The sequence below is a fragment of the Canis lupus genome, chromosome 37, assembly GCF_048164855.1.
Source record: "Canis lupus baileyi chromosome 37, mCanLup2.hap1, whole genome shotgun sequence".
In the NCBI taxonomy this organism is placed as follows: Eukaryota; Metazoa; Chordata; class Mammalia; order Carnivora; family Canidae; genus Canis; species Canis lupus.
The window spans coordinates 25,937,000-25,962,469 of NC_132874.1; the positions used below are offsets into that span (position 1 = coordinate 25,937,000).

General features: G+C 39.2%; 1 long non-coding RNA gene across 1 annotated transcript; it reads right to left on the reverse strand.

The window, feature by feature from the left end:
- Window positions 1–3,686: 3,686 nt before the first annotated feature.
- LOC140626188 (uncharacterized) lies at window positions 3,687–15,765 on the reverse strand. The gene is made up of 7 exons (XR_012025388.1): window positions 15,612–15,765; window positions 13,808–13,888; window positions 10,311–10,429; window positions 9,179–9,224; window positions 5,564–7,575; window positions 5,252–5,377; window positions 3,687–4,100 (listed from the first exon to the last, which is right to left on the reverse strand). It is a non-coding gene; the product is annotated as an uncharacterized lncRNA (long non-coding RNA).
- Window positions 15,766–25,470: the final 9,705 nt, after the last annotated feature.

Consider the following 25,470-nt stretch of genomic DNA (forward strand, 5'->3'; position numbering starts at 1 on the left):
ATGAGCACTGGGTGTTATTCTATATGTTGGCAAATTGAACACCAATAAAAAATAAATTTATTTTAAAAAATAAAATAAATTAAATTAAAATAAATAAAAATAAAATAAAAAATAAAAAAAAATAAATTTTAAAAAAAGAATGTTAACCCCAGTTGTATGTTATGTGCAGCCTGCTGCTTTACTGTTACGTCTTGGTCTGTTGAGGAATAATCAGGGTGGCTCACACCGACCAAAACTAGATCCTCAGAGGGGAGTCCAAAAACCACTGGCAATAGAATGGTCTATCTAGATAACTTATATGGACTATTTTAAAACGTACCGCTTCATCCTCCCTTGCTAATGATTAATCTACTTTCTCCTCCGTCTCTAATGAGCTATTTAGCAATGAAATAAATTTAAAAAGCACAACCTACTCTCAGCTGATTAGTTTTGGTTCTATATTTTTTTAAAGATTCTATGTGTTTATTTATTTGACAGAGAGAATTCAAGGAGGGGGAGTGGCAGGCAGAGGGAGAGGGGGAAGCCGACTCCACGTTGAGCAGGGAGCGTGATGTGGGCTCCATCCCAGGACCCCCGGATCATGACCTGAGCCGAAGGCGGACACTTAACCGCCTGAACCATCCAGACGCCCCAAGTTTGGATTCTATGCATTAAAGGGTCCTTTGCTTCTGGTTATTGCAGCTGATTTTCCTGTGGCGGGCATAGCTGGAGACAGTTTTCATTGTTAATAAACCTGAAAATTAAAAAACCCTACACATACATAGTTTAGTATTAGAGTCTAGGCTGGAAGACAGCCTATTGCTGAGTGTCTTTTTTTTTTTTCCACTCTAATCAGCCATTAAAATAATCTTTAACCTGGAAGAAAGAATAATATCCCATATACCTAACATGTATAATGTCATTATGTATTCTTTTAAAATATTAACTCAAGAATATGAAAAAATTATATAAATAACATTTTAATTCATTTTGGTGGTTTCTGAAGTGCATTGAATACATTTTTGTGTCTCAGAGGAAACTAAACATCGTTTAATCATTTTTCTATGGCTTGAGAGATTTCCTAGTAGGAATATTGATTTTAACAGATCCTTTATCTAAATGATTCACCTCTAGTTGCCAGTTAGTTTCTCTCCCCTGCCACCGCTTGTTGACACCGAGCATCCCAGACACTTCTCATCGTGGGAATGAGTTTCCTTTTCTCTCTCTCCTTGTCTCCCGTCCTTATCAGTCGTTGCTCCCCCGGACATTGTTGCCCCGTGAGTGCTGAGCTTCCCAGGGGCTCACAACTGCTCTTTTGTGCCTGAAGCTCTGGCCTCCAGCCCCACAACTGGGACATGCCAGGAGTATGTGGTAAGGAACTAGGGCCCCACCTACAAGTTAGGGTTCCATCCCGATCAGTGGCTGCCCTTCTTTAGGAAAGGATATCATTCTGCATTCATTATTTTGTTGGCTCAAAATACATCTATTGCCTGCCATGCCCAGTCAGTAGGTGAAGAGCAGATGCCCTAGGGGCTCCTGGGTGGCTCATTCAGCTAAGGGTCAGACTCCTGATTTTGGCTCAGGTCCTGGGATCAAGCCCCACACTGGGCTCCGTGCTCAGTGGGGAGTCTGCTTGAGGCCCTCGCTCCCTCTGCTCACTCTTGAGCTCCCTCTTTCTAGATAAATAAAGTCTTTTTTTTAAAGGAGTACATGCCCTGTAACTGGATGTGGCAAATTAATGAGAACACCTTTAACCCTGTCCTGGTGGCAAATCAGATCTTTTCCGGCCTCGCTGAGGCTAGTGTTAGCTCTCCCACCACCCTTTTTACACAAAATATGTCCATTCCACGTTTCTCTCTATTTTGGAATCCAGTGGTCTGTGTGGAAAATCAGGCAAAGACACTGGCGCTGAGGGAGATTTACTCCCCACCCCATAGGCGGGGGGCTGGACCAGATCCGCAGTTTGGGGAGTGTTGCAAGCTGTGGATCAACTTTATTAGTAATTGCCATATGGCCTCCATATGTTGAAAGAAAAGTGTGGCTGCAGGATTGTTTTCTGTTATATTTACTGCGATTTATAAATTTTGCAGTTGTATTACGAGGCCACTGACTCTTAGAGGCTGACCCGAAAAGAGAGCCATTAACTATACCACTGTATCTGAGAGAAGCTATTCAGGATTCCAAACAACTAGCTTATTGCTACATATATCATAACATATTAGAAAACTGAGTGGTGTTTGAAGTGTCCTGCACTTTGAGGAGCCATGAACATGTGAGGTTGGTTGCTTGAATAGTAAATTGTCTGGGACATACTCTGCCTTCTGAGTTCCTGAGCCTAATATTTTAAGACAATCTTGTATAGTTTTGCAGTCTCCTCCCACTGCCCTAAATTCAGAGTTTCCATTTCTGGCAGCATTCTCTCTGTTTTATTTATTTATTTATTTATTTATTTATTTTGGTTTTGTTTTTGTTTTTTTCTATTTTGGTTTTTTTTTTTTTATAAATTTGTTTTTTATTGGTGTTCAATTTGCCAACATATAGAATAACACGCAGTGCTCATCCTGTCAAGTGCTTCTCTCTGTTTTAAATACCTTTTGTTAACTAGGTTTAGCTAGTAAGCCAGACTGTCACATTTGTTAGAATTGGGCATAAAGAGTAAATAGATTTGAATAAAGGTGAAGCTCACTTATACATGATACACAAACTTGGTTGCATCTATATCTTTTGTTCTTTACTCCTAAATTTGCTACTGGGTTTCAGATAGTTGAAACTAGAACCTAAATCGCTGAAGATTTTTTTGTTTTGGGTTTGTTTTTGTGTTGTTGTTGTTTTTTTGTTTTGTTTTGTTTTTTGTTTGGTAAGTAGTTTCAATTCATTTTATTAACAATTTTCAACACATTCTTGTCATGATTTTCTGTGTGACATTATTACATTTTACATTTTTTTAAGACTTTCCCTCTTACACAGAGATCGACTTTAGGAGCTGCTGGATAACTCTCTATATGAAGGCAGAAAGACCCCCCTTCTCCCTTAAACTATGAGCGCTTGGAGGTCAGCTTCTAAGTATATTTGTCTTGTGTTCTTCTCTGATCACAGCATATTTTCTCTTCAAAAAAAATTGCAAATTCTCTTTAAGCAACTTTCTAACCCTGTCTAAACAGAAGCTTGATTTGGAGTGTGTGAGTGAAATCTGGGTTCAGCACTTCAATAAAGCACCCATACTGAACTACAAGACCAACAAATCAGTGCTATCTCATCTCACCTCATCCTATTCATCATCCATCATCCATCCATCCATCCATCCATCCAACTGACACAGCTTTTTTTTTTCATACCTATCAGATGCCAGGAACTCTGCTAGATTCTTGAAATACAAAGGAAAATAAATGTGATCCACTCACTGTTTTCATGGCGTCTATCTCACATTCAAGTGGAAAAACTGGGACATAATAAAATCTACTCAATATATCAAGTGATGCCTGAGGACCTCACAGAGGAGTAGAACTGGTATGACCCAAAGCCAACAGCTCATGGTTATGAGATGCTGAATATTTCTCAGAGTCCCCTGTACCTGGGTCAAAGCACACCCTTCCCCACAGGCCTCCTTCAGAAAGAAGTCATATGACCATTTCCTATAATGAATTCACCAGTGTCAACCAACCTATACCCAGCACTTGAGTCTTATATATGGTAATAAACCTAAAAGGTGGAGTTCGAAATATCTTTATTATAATTCATATGGTTTTGGTTTCCTTCAATAAGATATTGATAGACACAAACAGAGACATTGAGGAGTATAATATGGTTCTGGAAAACACAAGCAGTGAGGCTAATGCTCTCAATGTTAGAGAGATTCCAGCCTCCACAGCTGTAGCAGGTGAGTCATGAAGTGCAGCTCTCTTTTTAGGTATTTTCATTTCAGGATATTTTTGAGGTGCATAACTTTCCAGAACAGTTCTGAGGTTTGTCCCCGCGGAAAGATCAGCATTTCTCATTCCAAGGCCACCACTATAGAGCAGATGGGCTGGGCACCAAATATGTTTCCAGATTCCCATTCAAGGTGCCCAAGTTCATGATGAATCCCCTTATATCTCTTTCTGCTCCTAGACTCAGATGATGACCTTCAGTGAAGAGGCAAGAGGAGACTTTTAGTGAAATGGAAAAATGTTAATTATTCAATGTTTAGTGATCAAAAGCTGGCTACAAACACAGGATATACTGATACAATTGTATATAAATGGGCTACTACAAAAACATCTACCAAAATCTTAACAGTTATTATATTTTCTTCTTTAAGTTTTTTATTGGTGTTCAATTTGCCAACATATAGCGTAACACCCAGTGCTCATCCCGTCAAGTGCCCCCCTCAGTGCCCGTCACCCAGTCACCCCCATCCCCCGCCCTCCTCCCCTTCCTCCATCCCTAGTTCGTTTCCTAGAGTTAGGAGTCTCTCATGATCTGTACCCTCTTTAAGTTTTATAGTTTATGTTTTACCTATAAATCTACAATCCATTTTGAGTTATCTTTGGTATCAGGTATGAGGCGTGGGTTGAAGCTAATCTTCTGACATACAGAGATACTGTTAGCCCAACACTCTTTTGTTTGTTGAAAAGACTCTCCTTTCTCACACTGTTTATGGACTTTTGTCAATAGTTAATTGACCATAATTGTGACTGTCTACTCTAATTCATCGATCTTTTTGTCTATCTTCAGGTCAATATCACACAGTTTTAATTAGTGTAGCTATATAGAAATTCTTGAAGTCAAGTAGTATGAGCCCTCCATCTTTATTCTTCCCATCTCCTTATTTTAGTTTTGCTAAAAGATTTCAGACATTTGGTATTTAAGGCTTTATGACATTTCTCCCTTTGTATTTCATTACAGAATGACATCACAAGCCACCATAATCCTAACATTAATATTAATTCTATATTGTCTTCTAATTCTTGGTACCTTTTTATATTTCTAGAAACAATTATTTTTTAACACATCATTCCTATTTTTAATTTTTTGAGGAATGTTCAAACTGTTTTCCAGCAGGCATGGAGCCTGCTTCTTTCTCTGCCTGTGTCTCTGCCTCTCTCTCTCTCTCTCTGTCTGTCATGAATAAATAAAATCTTTTAAATATGCATATTCTTGCCCCTTTTTGTCATAGCTTGACCTTATGTACATGGACTTTATTTCTGAGCTTTCATCTTCTGTTCCATTGATTCGTGTGTTTATTTTTGTGCCAGTACCACATTGTTTTGATTACTACAGCTCTGTTACATACCTTGAAATCTGGAGTTCTGATACCTCCAGCTTTGTTCTTCTTTCTCAAGATTGCTTTGGCTACTTGGCATCTTTTGTGGTTCCATACAAATTTTAGTATTATATATTCTAGTTCTGTTAAAAAATGCTGTTGATGAAGAGGATCAGGTGTTATAAGCAACTGAGGGATTACTGAACTCCACATCTGAAACTATGATGTGCTATTAAATTTAAATTTAAATTGAATTTAAATAAAAATACTGTTAGTATTTTGATATAGATGCATTGTAGGTTCCTCAGAAAATTAAAAATAGAAATACCATATGACGGGTACCTAGGCATCTCAGTCAGTTGAGCATCTGCCTTTAGCTTAGGTCATGATCCCAGGGTCCTAGGATTGGGCCCTGTGTTGGGCTCCCTGCTCAGTGGCAAGTCTGCTTCTTCCTCTTCCTCTTCTGCTGTTCTCTCTCACTGTTTCTCAAATAAATAAATAAAATCTTAAAAAAGAAAGAAATACCATATGATCCAATATTTCCACTACTAGATATTTACCCAAAGTAAACGCTAATTCAAAAAGATATATGAACCTCTTTGTTTATTGAAGCATTATTTATAATAGCAAAAATGTGGAAGCAACATAAGTTTCCATTGATAAACAAATAGACAAGGAAGTGTGATGTACACACACACACAGAATATTACACAGCTATAAAAAAGGATGCGATTTTTGCCATTTGTGATGATTTGAATGGACCTAGATGACATCATGCTAAGTGAAATAAGTCAAACTGAGAAAGACAAATATCACATGATTTCACTCGTGTGAAATCTAAAAAACAAAACAATGATTAAACAAACAAAAAGCAGAATCAGACTTATAAATACTGAGAATAACCTGATGGTTACCAGAGAGGAGGAGGGAAGAGTGAAGAGCAAAATGGGTGAGGGGGTGTGGGAGATACAGCCTTCTGGTTATGGAATGAATAAGTCATGGGAATAAAAGACACAGCATATGGTATACAGTCGATGATGTTTTATAGCATTGTATGGTGACAGGTGATAGTTACACTTGTGGTGAACATAACACAACATATAGAGTTGAATCATTATGTCCTACACCCGAAACTAATGTAACATGTGTCAACTATACCCAAATAAAAAATTAAAATAATTACTTATTTCTCTCTCCCATTAAGATCACCATCATCTTTCTAGAAGAAAATACAACAAAACAAAGTCACCTGCCTTTACCCATCACATCTCTTATTACTTCTTACCTCATAGTACTTCATTACAGAAAACCTCAGCTAAGCATCTACCCCAGAGAGTGCAGAAGGAGAATGAAATTTCTGATAATCTATGACTTTTAATTGCACCATAACAAAACAACTGGGCTATCTTCTATTTGCTGGTATTTTGTTCTTGTGTGAAATTCAATGGATTGAAATTTTAGAAAACAAATCCTAATTTTATCTCTCAATTGCTTTGTGGTTTTGAACAATTCTCACAGCATCTAACTAATCTTCTTATGAGAATTGGGCTTCCTCTGAGTCCTAGCTTGAGATTAGTAAACCACAAAAAGTTATCCTGAAGATACGAAGTGTATGACAAATGCCCTTGGTGTGTGGCTTTGGGAGAAAAAAGGCAACAATATAAGCATCATAGTCTATTTCTGGTGTCACAGTAAGTCACGTAGGAAAAGTACATAGAATTAGGTCCCTAAAAAGGCGAAGAAAAAAATCTATGTATCCAGAATAAAAGAATGATCAGAAGTATGCTGAATCATGATGCAGTTAAAAATTCGACTGGGGGAATTTTCTCAATCTTGTTAGTATGCTCAAGAGATTTAAAGTAAGATTAGAAAAAGGAAACAAAGAGGAGAGAGAGGAAGGAAAACCAAGCAGATGTGCATTAAGGAAGTTACTTTTTTGAAACGTGCAAGGTGTTCCTCTGAGTGGCACCCGACGTGGAAGACTAGTCACAACGTTCTAGGGAAATTGCGCTCTGCCTGTGTGTAGGAGTCATTCGTCAGTGGGAATGCCCCAAGGTGCTCCACTTGTTAAAAATTCATAAGATAAAAAGTACAGACAAAATTTGTAGTTCTCACACCCCTAGAGCCATCTCAGACAATAATTTGACTTAGGAATCATGTCCTGCTATGATTATGATTTAACCCCAATAATAAATGGTGACATTTGTGGAGTATTAACCATGTCTTGGTAACCTAAACACAGTACACGTATTGATTCATTTAATCCTCGTACAAACCACCCTAAAATGTGGATACTATTATTATTCTTACTTTATAGATGAAGAAACTGAGGCCCAGAATCTTGCCAGGGTCACCTAGTTAGAAATTGGCAGTGTTAAAATTTGAAATTAAGTCTCTAAAATCAGAGTACACAACTGTAATCTAATATCACCACTGTCTCACTCGTTTTCAGGCATTATCCATTATAAAATGATTGGATTCTATACAAATACATACATCACACATGACAGCAACTTTGGGTTATACAAGTAAAATTGACATTAATTTGACCAATCAGCACTGTCTCCGCTGGTTCCTCAGTCACTTCCCATTCTAGGTAGCCACCACCATGTTATGCCAGCCCTAACACAAACAGATTCATTTTCATCTTGAGTTCTCAGGGTCCCTCTTTCCCTCTTCCCAGAAGTCTTTCCCCATCTTCTCTAAGTTCTGCTTTCCTCCCGGCCCTGCTGCACACCCAGGTGGATACCCAGGTGACACCAACTTCTCACTCCCTATCCTGGTACTAGGAGTGCTCGTTTCTTTCTGAGCTTCTCTGAAATTTACTTTGTCAAACAAGAGTCAAGATGGCAAATTAAAGTTGTTTTTCTTAAAGAATATTTTTTGTTTAGATGTAACACATATATAGAAACACATAAAATGTGCCCTGAATAAATTATTATTAGCAAACATCCTAGCCACCACCCAAGAAGAAAACTGTACACTGCAGGGATGAAAGATGTTCAAGGTGTTCCAGGTGGAAACAACTGCAGGTACAACGGCTCTGACACAGGAGAGCTTGAGTGTAAGCGGGCTCTCATGGGTTCAGACTGAACACTGTTCTCCTCCAGGGACTGGATCTAGGGTTGGCTTCCCAAGCATACATCCTGGGCAATCACACAAGATCTTGTGCTCAAAAGAACCCCGTACTTGGTCCTTTGCTGTCACCATCTTGAGATTTTTTAAAAAATATTCTTTGACATTTTTGTACAAGGAATTCCTCATTTTCATTTTGCACTACAATAATTTGTACCTACAAATTATGTAACTCGCCCTGGCTGGGCCTGTATTTAGAGTAGAAATGGCTAATTCTCCTTCCATGCTGGCTCTTCGCTGGCCTATTCTGATGGTTAAATGCCACAACTGTCTCCAACTCCAGTCCTTACACAAACCAAAGTAGGACCATCAGAAAGATAGTTGTTTGTTTTTTTTTTTCCCTCTGTCTTCTGCCCAGACCCTGATAGCAGTTGGCTCCCAAGGGCTTCTCCACTTATCACAGAACCCAGGGCTCCCATCATGAGCGGAGAGTGGCCCTTCTTTCTTCTGGGGACTATTTATTTATTTAAAAGATTTTATTTTATTTAATATTTATTTAATAATAAATTAAAATCTAAAATAGAGAAAGAGAGAGAGAGTGAGCATGAGTGGGAGGAGGGGCAGAGGGAGAGACAGAGAATCCCAAGCCGACTCTGCACTGAGCCCAGAGCCTGATGCGGGGCTCAACCTCATGATCCTGAGACCATGACCTGAGCTGAAACTAAGTCAGACACTTAACCAAGTAAGCCAACCAGGCACCCCTGTTCTGGGGACTTTTAAATGTTTGTGTATGTTACTTGCATTTTCATTGTGAGGTAGCATCTGTTTCTAGCCTTGTGATGGCTGCTATAGAGAGTATATGAATAAACAATGACCTCTCACCTTGAGGGTTACCCTTTGGTCGATGGTCTTTATTACTTCTCTGTCGCTAAAGGTAATCAAGAAGTCCATTGGTAAAAAAAAAAAAAAAAAAAGAAGAAGAAGAAGAAAGAAGAAAGAATGAAAAGAAGAAGAAGTCCATTGGTTAAGGTGTTCTTGAGCCATGTTTTTACAGTACTGAATAATAGCTACGGCTACATCCTTGCCCTTTGGTCAACACATTGAGAAGCCTCAGGATGCCTCATTATGGGTCATGGTTGTCAGCGGCACAAGTGGACAAACCTACCCTGATCTCCTAAAGACTGTACACAGATCTCCTCCTGAAGACCTAAGTCACTCCTCCTGTGTCTGTGAAGGTCTAAAATACAATACTTCTTTGAAAAGAACCTTGAGCTACAGGCTGTAAAGTGAGAGACGGAGATGGGTGCTCCAGGTGTCTCTTCATTTCTTGATGAGCTAGAGCACATTTCTGTGGTCACTTCAGCCCTCCAAGTAAGGACAAAGTCAGGCACAGCATGCCTCTTAGGAAGGAAGCCTCCATCAAGTTGAGGCAGCCATCATCACTACAAATGTTTCAGAACCCTACTCTTAGCATCATCATTCATTCATGAAATCATTAAATCAGTCTCTTTCATTCACTAGATCATTGGCTCATGTATTGCTTCATTCGACCAACATTTACTGATATCTTATATGTCTCAGACACTGTGTTGGGCAGAGAGAAGGACATAAGAGAAATTACAGTCATGGTCCTGCCCTCAGGCAGCTCACAGCTTGCTTGAAGGGCCTCCACTTACAAGAAATAGTTAAAAACAAAAATCAGAACTGTAAGGTACTGGTTGTAGAAAATCCTGGTAAAATTCTAAGATGGGCTCCTAACTCTGGGAAACAAACTAGGGGTGGTGGAAGAAGAGGTGGGGGGTGGGGGTGACTGGGTGACGGGCACTGAGGGGGGCACTTGACAGGATGAGCACTGGGTGTTATGCTATATTTGACAAATTGAACACCAAAATAAAATAAATTTATAAAAAAAATAAAGCTCTTGTTTCTTTGGGAAAAAAAATTCTAAGATGGGAACCATCAGGAAAGGTGTCACTGAAGAAGTGCGATTTAGACTGGCTCTGACGGTACGTACAGGTTTTGAGTAGATAGAAGAGGGCATTCTAGGCAGCGAAACAGCAAGAGGGTTTGGCAGGAATACACCTGATGTGTGTGGTCCGCAGGAGCTGGCTCGCCTCCCCAGAGTGGGCTAACCTACCAAGGAGAAATGGAGAGCTTTGGAACAAGGCCGAGACTTTCTAGGTTGGTTTTGGAAGTATCAGAGAGTCGCTCTGTGTCCTTGAGCAACCGTGACGAAGTAACAAATCTAGTCCTGTATGGTTTTAGGATGACAGCTGTTTGTAGGGAGGACTGGCGGGAGGAAGTGAGTCAGGAGGCGGAAGTCACCTGGAGAGGAAAGGGCAGACTAAGGGGGTGGACATGGAGAGAAGAAATGAAGCACAGCTAATGACTGGGGAGGGAGAGGGAACATTTACAGCGAAGAGTGAAGTTTCTAGCTTGGGCATTGTTACGGGTTGAACTTTATTCCTCTCAAATTTATATGCCTCGGTGTCCAATATCTCAGGATTTGACCTTATCTGGAGACAGGGTCTTTACAGAAGTTATCGGGTTAAAATACGGTTATTAGGGTGGGCTCTAAACCAATGTGGCTGCTGTCATCCTACAAAAGGGAGATTTAAAGACAGACACACACACAGTGAGAAGTCATGTGAAGACGAAGGCAAGGGTTGGATACACCAAAGGTTGACAGCAAACTACAAGGGACCCTCAGATGGAATCACCTGCCACCACCTTTATGTCAGACTGCTGGTCTCCAAAGCTGCGAAACTATACATTTTTGCTTTTGCTTTTCAAAACAGAAAAGAAAGAACTGTGTTCTGAAATAACATTAATTCATAGACAGGCACCAGAGGCTTGTTTTATCTTTCAGAAAACTCCTGCAGAGACATGGCCAAGCCTGTATGAGAGTCCACATTCAAAGAGGAAGGAACCCTACCCACAAGGGCCCTTCTGTTAAATTTCATGGAAAGATCTGGATTTGTTACCTACATTAGATACTATTAGCCAACTCAGGTTTCATTTCCACCAAGTAAGGAAATGAATAAGTTACTTGGAAATAAGAGTTGGGTTTATAGGATCACTGAATATATATATATATATATATATAATGATTTGGGGTTTGGGAACAACTGTCATTAAAACAAAAATGTTTCATGAGTGAGGAGTTAACCAAACACACCACAAAGGGTGCCTTGCTCCTCTCCCACAATCATATGGCTCCCTCTAGAGGATCCCTTTGCCACTCAAAAGTGAGGGGGAAATTTTACGGTTTCGCCCACATTAATCTATCTTCCTGTCAACTGCTGCCCATAACTGTGGGGCAAAGAGTCACTGAATATGGTTTGTGGGGTGAAATTCAGATGAAGCTTCCAGTTAAAATGCCCCTTCCTTTGTAAAGCCTTTCTGGATCTCCCCAAGTGGTTTGTCACTCGCTCACGTGTGTTGATACATTATGGAACAAGATATAATTTATGCGTGTCTGTCTTTCCCTTAAACCATGAACCCTTGAGTATATATTTATTTTCTTACTCATTTCTATCTTGCACCTAGCCACAGTGCCTAGCACGTAGTAAGTGTTCAGTAAATATATATCTGTTGACTTAATAAATCAATGACATGCTTGCTAATTCATTCAGTCTCCTTCCTATCACATACAAATAAAATTTTGGCACCTTCAGGATTAATATGCTGTAGGTCAGTGGACTTGTTTCTGATCTGTAAGAATCAAAATATTGGAGGATATTAATCTTTTGCAATATAGTTTAAAAGAGTTAACGTATTATGGGGTTTTTTTTTTTTGGAAGAAATAAAGTATTAACAGGAAATCTAAAATCCTAACTTATATGCTAAAAATTCAGCATCTTTTGTCACAGATAAGCACAGGACCCAGTGGGAAGAAACATAGGGTAGTAAAGTTTTGATGTGATGTGTGATTTATTGATAAAGCCCAGGAGAGCCCTAAGCTGCCAACGGCAATGGGAAGAATTTAGGGGCAGGGTAGCGCTCATTTAGTGGTTCTGATCGGAAGTGGAAGACCTCAGGTCCTCCAAAGGAGTCACAAATGGCGCGACACGTTGTACATGACATACAGAGAATGAGAGATTTTAGAGACGATCTGGCCCAGTCCTGTCACTAATGATTCAGGACCCCACAGCTACAGGACTCAGAGCCCTCGGGTCAGAATTACGCCTTCAGATTCAGGAGCATGAAAGTGAGAACTCTGACCTCTTTCCTGCTGCCATGACCAACCCTTCTTTAAAGTGTGAAGCTGTGGTCTATGTACACAATGGAATATTCCTCAGCCTTAGAAACAACAAATACCCACCATGTGCTTCCACGTGGATGGAACTGGAGGGGATTATGCTGAGTGAAGTAAGTCAATCGGAGAAGGACAAACATTATATGATCTCATTCATTTGGAGAATATAAAAAATAGTGAAAGGGAAAAAAAGGGAAAGGAGAGAAAATGAGTGGGAAATATCAGAAAGAGAAATGGAACATGAAGACTCCTAACTCTGGGAAAGGAACTGGGGCGGGGGGTGGAAGGGGAGGTGGGCGGGGGGTGGGGGTGACGAGCACTTAGGGGGGCACTTCATGGGATGAGCACTGGGTGTTATTCTGTATGTTGGCAAATTGAACACCAATAAAAAATAAATTTATATAAAAAAATAAATAAAGTGTGCTCGAGGCCACGGGCCGGAGGGAGGCAGCTGGACGAGCGGGCACCAGGCAAGCAGAATGGACAAGAGTTGTCAGAAACCCAGGGTGGCCGCCCTGTGAGGTGCCTCTAACCACAGAGGCAGGGCAGGAAAGTTATTTTTGGATTGGTTATGACTATCAGATCTGGGATTTGGGTGCAAGCATTACTCATAAGTGAGCAGAGTATGTGTCTCAGCTCTGGCCCTTAGCAGCTAGCTGACCTCAACAGGGGACTTACTCGTATTCTCTGCACTTTACAGCTTCAGTGACTTGGTCTGGTATCAGCGTGACTACTTGTTCTGCTGCTGCTGCTGCTCAGAAGCAGGTTGACTGGAAAAGTCAGTTACCTCCTTGTTCTTCAATTTTCTCAAATGTAAAATAAGGAAAGTAAAGTCATGTGCTCACGGGGTCGGTGTGATGGTTAAGCAAACTAACGCACCAAAGAGTGTAGGACCGTGTGTGGAACATAGTAACTCCTCAGTAAACTGCCTACTATTATTGCTGGCTTCACTTTGGGGTTGCCAACACACAGACTTGTGCCTAGGATCTAGTGTGTGTGAAAGTGCCTTCAACCTGAGAAAAGAGATTGTGAATGTGATAATTTTGAAAAGTAATCTACAAGTGGGCTTGGCTTGTAGGTACTTGATAAACAGTGTATTTTTAATGGTTATTGAACAATAGGGAGATATGATTGCAAACTATCAGGTCTTGCCTTCAAACTTTCATGTTTGGGTTTGGAATCATTCTCATAACTTGCTTTTTATGTGCACTTGCTCCTTATCCATCAATCAACAATTGTTTGTTGAAACTTACCCTGTGCCAGGGTCTCCCGTCAGCTTTGGTTAAACAGGGATGAGAAAGAGAAATATTTCTTATCCTTTAAAATTTGCAGTCCTGTGGGAAAAATAAATAGTAAACAAATCATTACAAATTGGTTTTGCAATAATGTTAAAGACTATTGGTGTAGGATTTCTCTTACCTTCCATACGAGCTAGTAAATCTGCCTGTTACTGTTCCACGGATGCGGACAGACGATACCAGACTTCTGGGTCAGAGACCAAGAACTTGATCACTTGCAGCGCAACAAGAAGCTCACTCATCAGCCTGCTTGTGTCGGTTCCCTCTGCTAAATCGTCACCCAGGTGATGTCATGGGCTCAGATGAATGCTCTGCGCACAGAGCCTTTGCGTCGCGACTAAGGAACCCAGAGCTTAGACAATCTCCTGCTTCTACAGCAGGCAGCAAACAAGCTTACTCTTTGGAGAAAAATGTTACCTTATCTCTCAAGGTCACTAACTACCCACACAACCCTGAGGAGTGGCCCACCTAAATGGCCTTGCAGCTCAGCATTCCCAACAAGACGTGTAACAGATCAAAAGGCCCAAGAGAGTCATTTCTTCTAACAAACATCTGGTAGAGAAAAATAATAATAATAATAATAATACCCATAACCCTATTACTTACACTGTTACTTATCACTGTTTTCTTGCATCCCCCCAAGAATTTTCCTATGTACATGTGTGTTTATATAAACACGTGTTTCCTATATACGTGTGTGTATTAGAGTTACAACCATGCTTCATACACTACCTAATGTTCTGCTTTATTCATTTAACTTTGCGTCACAAACATAAACTCAACACAGCGCTCACAATTATACTTCAGTGAGTACATCTGCCTGCTTCACTGTGTTGCTGGACCATAATGATTAGACTTTCAGGGTTTTTTAAGCTTGTTTTTTAGAGCAAGCCCTAAACACAGTAAGGAGAACAAGTGGGAGTGGGAGGAGAAGATTCCATACGCCGTGTTTGCTTCTCAGGGGTGTAGTTGGCCTTCCTGTGCCCCCATGCTGCCACCATGTTTGGGATATTCATCCCAAGTAGAGAAGAACTCCTAGAGGTTTCAGATACTTTCTGCTCAGAGAAGAAAATACCTGGTTAACTGCATCCCACTGCAGCAGTAACTTTGAATGCTATCCTACATCTTTCATTCCAAAAGAAAATGTCAAGGTCAAGCAATAACAAAACCAAAGGAAAGGCTCTTTAATATTGTGCTTAGAGTCCTAGTTAGGATACAGAGCTGCCCCCTGTACTGCAAATAATATTTCCATGCCATGGTGGCCCTTGGGGTTGGTTGAGACCTTGAAATAAGATTCTTCATCAATTTCTTTTTTTTTTTATGTTTTCTCTCAGACATTTTTTATGTTTTCTCTCAGACATTTTTTCATTTTTTAATAAATTTATTTTTTATTGGTGTTCAATTTGTCAACATACAGAGTAACACCCAGTGCTCATCCCGTCAAGTGCCCCCGTCAGTGCCCGCCACCTAGTCACCCCCACCCCCACCCACCTCCCCTTCCACTTCATCAATTTCTGCATCTTTGAAATATATAGTTCTCACCAAAGCATTAATAAAATCTTTTCTCTTCAATAGTTGTGGTTCTTTTTTAATGTAAGATCGATATTTGTTTCAAGGTTCCAACAGAAAACGTGATTAGAGTATTTTGAAATTAGGACATTTGAGCAGGGTTTAACAAAGGGCCTGCTTATAAAAGTGGACAAGAAACCACAAAGGAAAGTGAAGCTTATTCCTGCCCTTGTAACAAGGAAGCTCTTACCACTCCTAAGTGTACTGAAAGCCCAGAACCCAGAAGGAGAGTTGAGTAGAAAGGGCCATCTAAAGAGGAATAATGATGAACTCAGCTAATGCCAATACAGTTGGGTATGAAGGAAAGCTGCTCTCCTCCTTGATCTCATATCCTCCAGGATCTCCACTGGCCAACACCAACTAGAAGCTGGAAGGCAAGGGGCCATTGTGTGGTCATTCTGGTCAGTTACCCATGGCACCAGGAAAGATGGAGAGTAGTCCTGGAGGGGCAAAGGGAAGAAATCTGGCACAAAATTCTTGAGAGGTATATTTCTCAAAGGGTGCACACCATATTCTAAATTCCTAGCTTGGTCATGATGTGAGCATGGAAATATTTCTCATCTGTAAATAGGAATAATAATAGCATGATTTAAATGTAGCTAGGATCACTCCAGGAAGACCAGCCTTAGAAAAGATACTAGAAGAAGCTTGTGTTCATGAGAAGGTAGCAGAAGCCATGTGGGTGATTTGAAGGTACTTTCCCTAAGATGGTACTCTCCCCAATTCACCTTGCTCAACTTGAGCAGCTGCTGCCTCTGGAGAACCACCTTGGGGGTGCGAGGGGGTGGAAAGCAGCAGAGGGTACATGAAGCAGCTTACTTAGCATGCAGTTCCTGGAAATACCTTTTTCTCCACTGCTCTTTAATTGTCAGTAAGGAAGCTCTGAGCTACCTGTCCAGCACCTGTTTGACCAACCGTCTCTCCAGCTGTGGACCACTCAGAAAGGAACAAAAACAAAACAAGGGCACCTTTTTCCCCCCTGCCACCAGAGTGTGGGTCTCTCACCTTCCTGCTACTCTTTGCTTCTTCAGACTAAAGTGGAGAGGAGACTGGGCTTCAGGCAGTCTCTTCTGGAAGCAGAAAGTTGATGTTCAGAAGGAAGCCTTGTGGTTGTTGAGTGGAAGATGTTTCCTATTTCACTAGTAGGTTCTTTAGTTTTATGCCTGTATCCACATGGGAATTCAGAAGCGGAGTGTGGGTACGGAAAGGAGTAAGGCCTGAGTTGGGAGGAGAGGCAAAGAATCAAAGCCTCAGGTCAGTGACTTAATCAACATTATGGTTTGCCCCCTGCACATTTCCATGAATTAAAGCTAAGAGATATGCGATTATAATTTTCCCTAAATACAGTTTCAGTGGTACCCAATTATAGAAGATGTGTAAAGAAACAGTAAGATTCCTGGCTTTGTTGGTGCCTATGGCACTCTTGGGCTAGCATTTTCTGAATCTTAAAACTGAATGAGATATGAAACATTGGAAAGGTTGTAAGGTTGGAGAGCCTCAACCCTCTAGGAAGACCATTTGTCACTTCCACTGATAGAAGCTTCATTACCCTTTAAGCAGCTTGCTCCTTTTTAAACAATTATTTTTGTTAAACTTCTTTAACAAATGATCGACATTTTAAAAAAATTGTACATATATAATGCATATGACTTGATGAGTTTGGCTCTAGGTACACACCCATGACCATCACATAACATGATCTACGCCATAACATGTCCATCTCCTCCAAAATTTCCTCTCGTTCTCTTTACTTCTTATTACTATTGTTAGAAATCGTTACCTCATATTTAGCTGAATAGTCAAAACACTCTATAATGTAATGTTCATGTCCAAATAAGCCTCTCTACATCGCTAAATGGAATTAAAATGTCATAAACTTCAGATATCTTAAATTCAGCCATGGGAGAAGCAATTGATTTTGAGATTAAGTGCTTCACTAATCATTACCCTTGATTAGAAAGACAGGAGAAGGTTAGAAAATATTATATAACCTTTATGATAAATTTTAAGTTCTATTTTATTTTCTATGTTGTCATTTTAAAAATGCGTTTGTGTATTTTTTGTTTTTAGTTTTTTAAATTTAAATTCAATTTAATTAATATAGACTGTATTATTAGTTTCAGAGGTAGAATTCAGTGATTCATCAGTTGCATTAAACATTACGCGCTCATTCCTTCAAGTGCCCTCCTGAATGCCCACTTCCTAGGTACCCCATCCCCACCTACCTCCTCTCCAGCGATTCTCAGTTTGTTTCAACCTACAGTTACGTCTCATGGTTCCCTTCGTCTCTGTTATCCTCTTATTTTTCCTTCTCTTCCCCATGGTCATCTGTTTTGTTTCTTAAATTCCACATATAGTAAAATCATATATTTGTCTTTCTCTGACTGACTTATTTCACTAAGCATAATATCCTCTACTTCCAACCATGTCATTGCAAATGGAAAGATTTCATTACTTTTGATTGCCAAGTAATATTCCGTGGTAGTCTGTTTACATATGATAAAACTTTTAGATAATACCAGTACAATCTTGAGATCATGGATGTTTATCATAGGAAATGGTATTTATTGGAGTTTTTCTTGCCACTATGTTTGCCACTGAGGTTTGACCTAATTCCTTAACTTCGCAATGACTAGCTTGCTGATATCACCTGGCTGACCTCTGATGTATTGACTTAACCAAGGACTTTATAGCCTCTCACAGAGTTAATATAGCTAATGGTTTTCCTCTTAGTAAAATATTTTATAAATATAATAAAATGACCATAGTAGATTAACTTTATAATACAAAGAATCTCAATTTTTCTCAATAAGCATAAAGACTAACACATATATAAATTTTATAGGCTTTTAAATTAGCCAATTGTTAGCAGAAATGCCTGTATAATTTATTATCTCATTTTCATATTTTTAAATTTAAGTCTGTAGAGATGTGGAATGTTGACTTCTTTTCCTAGTAAATATTCTACTTTTGACCTGGAATATGCTAGAACCACATGATACTTCATCAGACTATAGAAAAATATCTAAAAGCAGAAGTGACTATTTTCTCAATAAAAATAAGTGCTAATAAATATGACTTTGGTATTAAATGGCAATTAGGCCAGAACAACCTGAACTTCTGCTTTCTGATACTAAGAGTGAACTTGGCTGAGATTAATATTTCACTCACCGAAAACATCAAAAGTATACTCAGAGGAGTTATTTTTTACTTAATGTAACTTTCAAAATGAAAATGAAAGAAATATGGGAATTGAAACATAATTCAGTTAGGTATCTCAGCATGCTGTATAAATTTGATTGCATTCTAAACAAGTTGGTTATGTTATATATTTTAATTTTTCTGTGATTTAATTCATGCTAAGTGATCTTATACAGTTACAAAACAGATTTTCTTTAGGTCCACCTTCTACCTAATGAAAAGAAATAACAGATCCTTTTGCTGTTTTCAATATGTGATTCTTCTTGTTTCTTTATAAGAAAAATTTATATAAATTCAATTTGACAACATATAGTATAACACCCAGTGATCGTCCCGTCAAGTGCCTCCCTCAGTGCCCGTCACCCAGGCACCCCATCCCCCTGCCCACCACCCCTTCTGCAAACCTTTGTTTGTTTCCCAGAGTTAGGAGTCTCTCATGGTTTGTCTCCCTCTCTAATTTTCTCCCACTCAGTCCCCCTCCTTCCCTTATAATCCCCTTCACTATTTCTTATATTCCCCGTATGAGTAAGACCATATGATGATTGTCCTTCTCCAACTAACTTCCTTCACTCAGCATAATACCCTCCAGTTCCAACCATGTTGAAGTAAATGGCGGGTATTTGTCATTTCTAATGGCTGAGGAATATTCCACTGTATATATAGACCACATCTTCTTTTTGTGTGTGTGTGTACAGTATCCTGTCATCTGAGAAGAGGGAGAGTTTGACTTCTTCTTTGCCAATTTGAATGCCTTTTATTTCTTTTTGTTGCCTTATTGCTGAGGCTGGGACTTCTAGTACTATGTTGAATAGCAGTGGTGAGAGTGGACATCCCTGTCATGTTCCTGATCTTAGGGGAAAAGCTCCCAGTGTTTCCCCATTGAGAATGATATTTGCTGTGGGTTTTTTGTAGATGGCTTTTAAGATGCTGAGGAATGTTTCCTCTATCCCTACACTCTGAAGAGTTTTGATCAAGAATGGATGCTATATTTTGTCAAATGCTTTCTCTGCATCTATTGAGAGGATCATCTGGTCCTTGTTTTTTCTCTTGCTGATCTGATCAATCACATTGATTGCTTTATGAGTGTTGAACCACTCCTTGCATCCTGGGGATAAATCCCACTTGATCTTGGTGATTAATCCTCTTAATGTACTGGTGGATCCTATTGGCTAGTATCTTGGTGAGAATTTTTGCATCCATGTTCATCAGGGATATTGGTCTATAATTCTCCTTTTTGGTGGGCTCTTTGTCTGGTTTGGGGATCAAGCTAATGCTAGCCTCATAAAACGAGTTTGGAAGTATTCCTTCCATTTCTATCTTTTGAAACAGGCAACACTACTAAAGCTGTTTCATAATACATAAAATACATAAAAAACTCTAGAGAATTTCTTAGTGCAGAAATGAGGTCTAATCAGACCAAAATTAAAAATACTTTAACTTAGATGCAGTCTAAACTGGATACTCTAACAGCTAGAGTATATGAGGCAGAAAAGAGAATAAGCAACATAGAAGACAAGTTAATGGAAAGGAAGGAAGCTGAGAAAAAGAGAAAAAAAACTAAGAGCCCACAAGGTGAGGCTCTAGGAAATAAGCAATAGATTATTTTTAAAATAATAATAATAAATAAACAAACAAATAAATAAATAACATCAGAATTATTGGAATTCCTGAGGGCACACAGAGAGAGAGAGAGGACCAGAAGGTATACTTGAGCAAATCATAGCTGAGAACTTCCCTAATCTGGGAAAGGGCATAAGCACTCATATCCAAGAGGTAGAGAGGACTCCACCAAAAATCAATAAAAATAGGTCAATACCCCAACATATAATAGCAAAGCTTGCAAATTTCAGAGCTAAAGAGAAAATCCTGAAAGCAGCCTTAGAAAAGATTCCTACCATACAAAGGGAGAAATATTAGATTAACAGCAGACCTCTCCACAGAGACGTAGCAGGCCAGAAAGGGCTGGCAGGATATATTCAGGGTTCTAAATAAGAAGAACATGCAACCAAGAATACTATACACAGCAAGGATCTCATTCAGAATAGAAGGAGAGATGAAGAGCTTCCAGGATAGACAGGCCTGCAAGAATATGTGACCACCAAACCAGTCCTGCAGGAAATATTATGGGGGAACCTGTATGCAAAGAAGGAGCCCAAGACACAGAGACAATCTACAGAAACAAGGACTGTATAGGTAATAAATGCAATAAATTCATATTTTTCAATAGTTACTCTGAATGTGAAATAGCTAAATACTCCAGCCAAAAGACACAGAGTATCAGATTGGATAAAAGCACAAGATCCATTCATATGTTGTCTGTAAGGGACTCATTTTAGACCTAAAGTCAACTTCAGACTGAAAATGAGGGGGTGGAGAACAATTGACCATGCAAATGGACCTCAAAGATAGCTAAGGTAGATTGGGATAGCAATCCTAATATCAAATAAATTAGATCTTAAACCAAGGACTGTAGTAAGATATGAAGAGGGACACTATATCATACTTAAAGTGTCTACCCAGAAAAGATCATCTAGCAATTGTGAATATTTATGCTTCTAATTTGGGAGCCGCCAATTTTATCAACCAATTAATAACCAAAGTAAGGAGACATGCGGATAATAATACATTAATAGTAGGAGACTTCAACACCCCACACTCCACTCTCAGCAAGGGACAAATTATCTAAGCAGAAGATCAACAAAGAAACAAAGGCTTTGGATGATAAACTGGACTAGAAAGATCACAGATATATACAGAACATTCCGTCCTAATGCAACTGAATACACAATCTTCCCAACTGCCTATGGAACTTTCTCCAGAATAGACCACATACTCAATCACAAATGAAGTATCAACTGATCCCAAAAGATTGGGATTATTCCTTGCATACTTTCAGATCACAATGCTTTGAAACAAACTCAATCAGAAGAGGAAATTTGGAAGGAACTCAAACACTTGGAAGTTAAAGAGCCTCCTACTAAAAAATGAATGTGTCAACTAGGAAATTAAAGAATTAAGTAGATTCATGCAAACTAACAAAAATGTAAGCATGCAAACTATTCAAAACTTTTGGGATACAGCAAAAGCAGTCCTAACAGGGAAGTGTATTTCAATACAAGCCACTCTAAAAAATTATATAAATTCCAAATACACAAACTGATCTTGCACCTAAAGGAGCAGAGAGAAACAACAAATAAAACCTAAATAAAGAAGGAGAAGAAAAGCAATAAAGATTCGAGCAGAACTCAATTAAATAGAGACAAAAATAATAGTAGAACAGATCAACAAAACTGGGAGCTGTTATTTTTTTTAAAGAATTAATAAGATAAACCACTAGCCAGCCTTACTAAAAAGAAAAGAGAAAAAGTTCAAATTAATAAAATCATGAATTAAATAAGAGAGATCACAACCAACACTTGGAAATACAATTTTAAGAATGTAGTAAAAGCAAATATATGCCAACAAATAAGGCAATCTGGAAGAAATGGATGCATTCCTGGATATTTATAAACTACCAAGGCTGAAATAGGAAGAAATAGAAAACCTGAACAGACCCATAACCAGTAAGGAAATTGAAGCCATAATCGAAAACCTCCCAAGACACAAAAGTCCAAGATCAGATGGATTCCCAGGGGAAGTCTACCAAATATTAAAAGAAGAAATAATACCTATTCTACTGAGGCTGTTTCAGAAGATAGAAATGGAAGAAAAACTTCCATAATCATTCTATGAGGCCAGCATCACCTTGATTCCAAAAATAAACAAAGACCCAACCAAAAAGGAGAATTACAGATCAATATCCCTGATGAACATGAATGTCAAAATACTCACCAAGATATTAGGCAATTATATCCAACAGTACATCTAAGGGACTATTCACTACAATCAGTGGGATTTATTCCTGGAGTTCAAGGGTGATTCAATAATAAAAAATATCAATCAATGTGATAGATCACATTAATAAAAGACAAGAAGCATATGATCCTCTCAATGTATGAAGAAAAATCATTTGACAAAGTACAGTATCCTTTCTTGATTAAAACACTCCAAAATGTACAGATAGAAGGAACACACCTGAAAATATAAAAAACCATCTATGAAAAGCCCACAGTGAATATTATTCTCAGGGGGGAAAAGCTTTCTCCCTCTAAGATCAGGAACACAACAGGGATGTCCACTCTCACCACTGCTATTCAACATAGTACTAGAAGTCCTAGCCTCAGCAATCAGGCAATAAAAAGAAATAAAAGGCATTCAAATTGGCAAAGAAGAAGTCAATCTCTCCCTCCTCCCAGATGACATGATACTGTACGTGGAGAACCCAAAAAACTCCGCCCCAAGATTGCTAGAACTCATACAGCAATTCGGCAGTGTGGCAGGATACAAAATCAATGCCCAGAAATCAGTGGCATTTCTGTACACTAACAATGAGACTGAGTAAAGAGAAATTAAGGAGTCAATCCCATTTACAATTACACTCAAAACCATAAGATACCCAGGAATAAACCTAACCAAAGAGGTAAAGGGTCTATACCCTAAAAACTAGGGAACACTTCTGAAAGAAATTGAGGAAGACACAAAGAGATGGAAAAACATTCCATGTTCATGGATTGGAAGAATAAATATTGTGAAAATGTCAACACTACCCAGGGCATTTACATGTTCAATGTAACCCCTATCAAAATACCATGGACTTTCTTCAGAGGGTTGGAACAAATCATCTTAAGATTTGTGTGGAATCAGAAAAGACCCCAAATAGCCAGGGGAATATTGAAAAGGAAAACCAGAGCCAGGGGCATCACAATGCCGGATTTCAGGTTGTACTACAAAGCTGTGATCATCAAGACAGTGAGGCCCTGGCAGAAACACAGACACATAGATCAATGGAACAGAATAGAGAACCCAGAAATGAGCCCTCAACTCTATGGTCAACTAATCTTCAACAAAGTGGGAAAGAATATCCAATGTAAAAAAGGTAATTTCTTCAATAAATGGTGTTGAGAAAATTGGAAAGCCACACACAGAATAATGAAACTAGACCATTTTCTTACATCATACAGAAAGATAAAAAATAAAAATGGATGAAAGATCTAAATGTGAGACAGGAATCCATCAAAATCCTAAAGAAAAACGCAGGCAGGAACATTTTTACCTTGGCAGCAGCAACTTCTTGAAAGACACATCTCTAAAGGCAAGGGAAACAAAGGCAAAAACAAACTATTGGAACTTCAAGATAAAAAGCTTCTGCACAGCAAAAGAAACAGTCAACAAAACTAAGCGACAACCTACAGATGGAAGATATTTGTGTATGACATAATAGATAAAGGGCCAGTATCCAAGATCTATAAAGAACTTATCAAACTCAACATCCAAAAAACAAACATTCCAGTCAAAAAATAGGCAGAAGACCTGAACAGACATTTCTCCAAAGAAGACCTAAATATTGTCAACAGGCATATGAAAAAATGCTCCATGTAATTTGTCATCAGGGAAATACAAATCAAAACCATAAAGATACCACTTTACACCAGTGGCTAAAATTAAGAAGACAAGAAAAAAACAAATGTTGGTGAGAATGTGGAGAAAACGGAACCTTCTCATACTCTTGACGGGAATGCAATCCGGTGCAGCCACTCTGGAAAACATTGTGGAAGCTCCTCAAAAGTTGAAAATAGAGCTACCCTATGACCCACCAATTGCACTCCTGGGGATTTATCCCAAAGATTCAGATATAGTGAAACACCAGGACACCTGCACCCCAATGTTCACAGCAGTAATTTCCACAATAACCAAACTGTGGAAGGATCCTCAATGTCCTTTGACAGATGAATGGATAAAGGAGATGTGATATATATATACATACATACATACCCAGCCATCAAAATGAATACCCACCATTTACTTTAAAGTGGATGGAACTGGAGAGTATTATGCTGAGTGAAATAAGTCAGTCAAAGAAAGACAATTATCATACAGTTTCACTCATCTGTGGAATAAAAGAAACAGTGCCGAGGATCATAGGGGATAAGAGGGGAAACTGAATGGGGAAAAAAATTAGAGAGGGAGACATACCATGAGGACCTCTTAACTCTGGAAAAAAAAACAAGGTTTGCTGAAGTGGGGGTAGGCAGGGGGGTGAGGAACCAGGTGATGGGGCATTAAGGAGGGTACATGATGGGATGAGCACTGGGTGTTATGCACAATTGATGAATTATTGAGCACTACATCTGAAACTATGATGTACTATATTTTGGCACATTGAATCTAAATTTTAAAAACGTGTTGATAGAGGAGAGGGGCAAGATGGCAGAAGAGTAGTAGGGGCCCTCCACTCACCTGGTCCCACAAACTTCCCTAGATAACTTCCAAAACATCCTGAGCCCCTATGAATTCCACCTGAGATGTAAAGAGAGAATAGCGGAATGCTACAGAGAAAAGGGTTTTTGGTTCTAACATAAAAAGGCAGAAAAAAGTAAATAAATAAATAAGAATCAAGTAGGGGAGGTGCCGCACAAGGATCCAGGCTGAGGGAGGCAGCAAAACCTTGGGACACGAAAGCCCAGCCCCGGAGAAATGGGAAGTTTAAAAATCTGCGCTGGGATCCCTGGGTGGCGCAGCGGTTTGGCACCTGCCTTTGGCCCAGGGCGCGATCCTGGAGACCCGGGATCGAATCCCACGTCGGGCTCCCGGTGCATGGAGCCTGCTTCTCCCTCTGCCTATGTCTCTGCCTCTCTCTCTCTCTGTGACTATCATAAATAAATAAAAATTTAAAAAAAAAATAAAAAATAAAAATAAATAAATAAATAAAAATCTGCGCTGGAGTTTTCCCGAACAGCAGAGAAATTGGG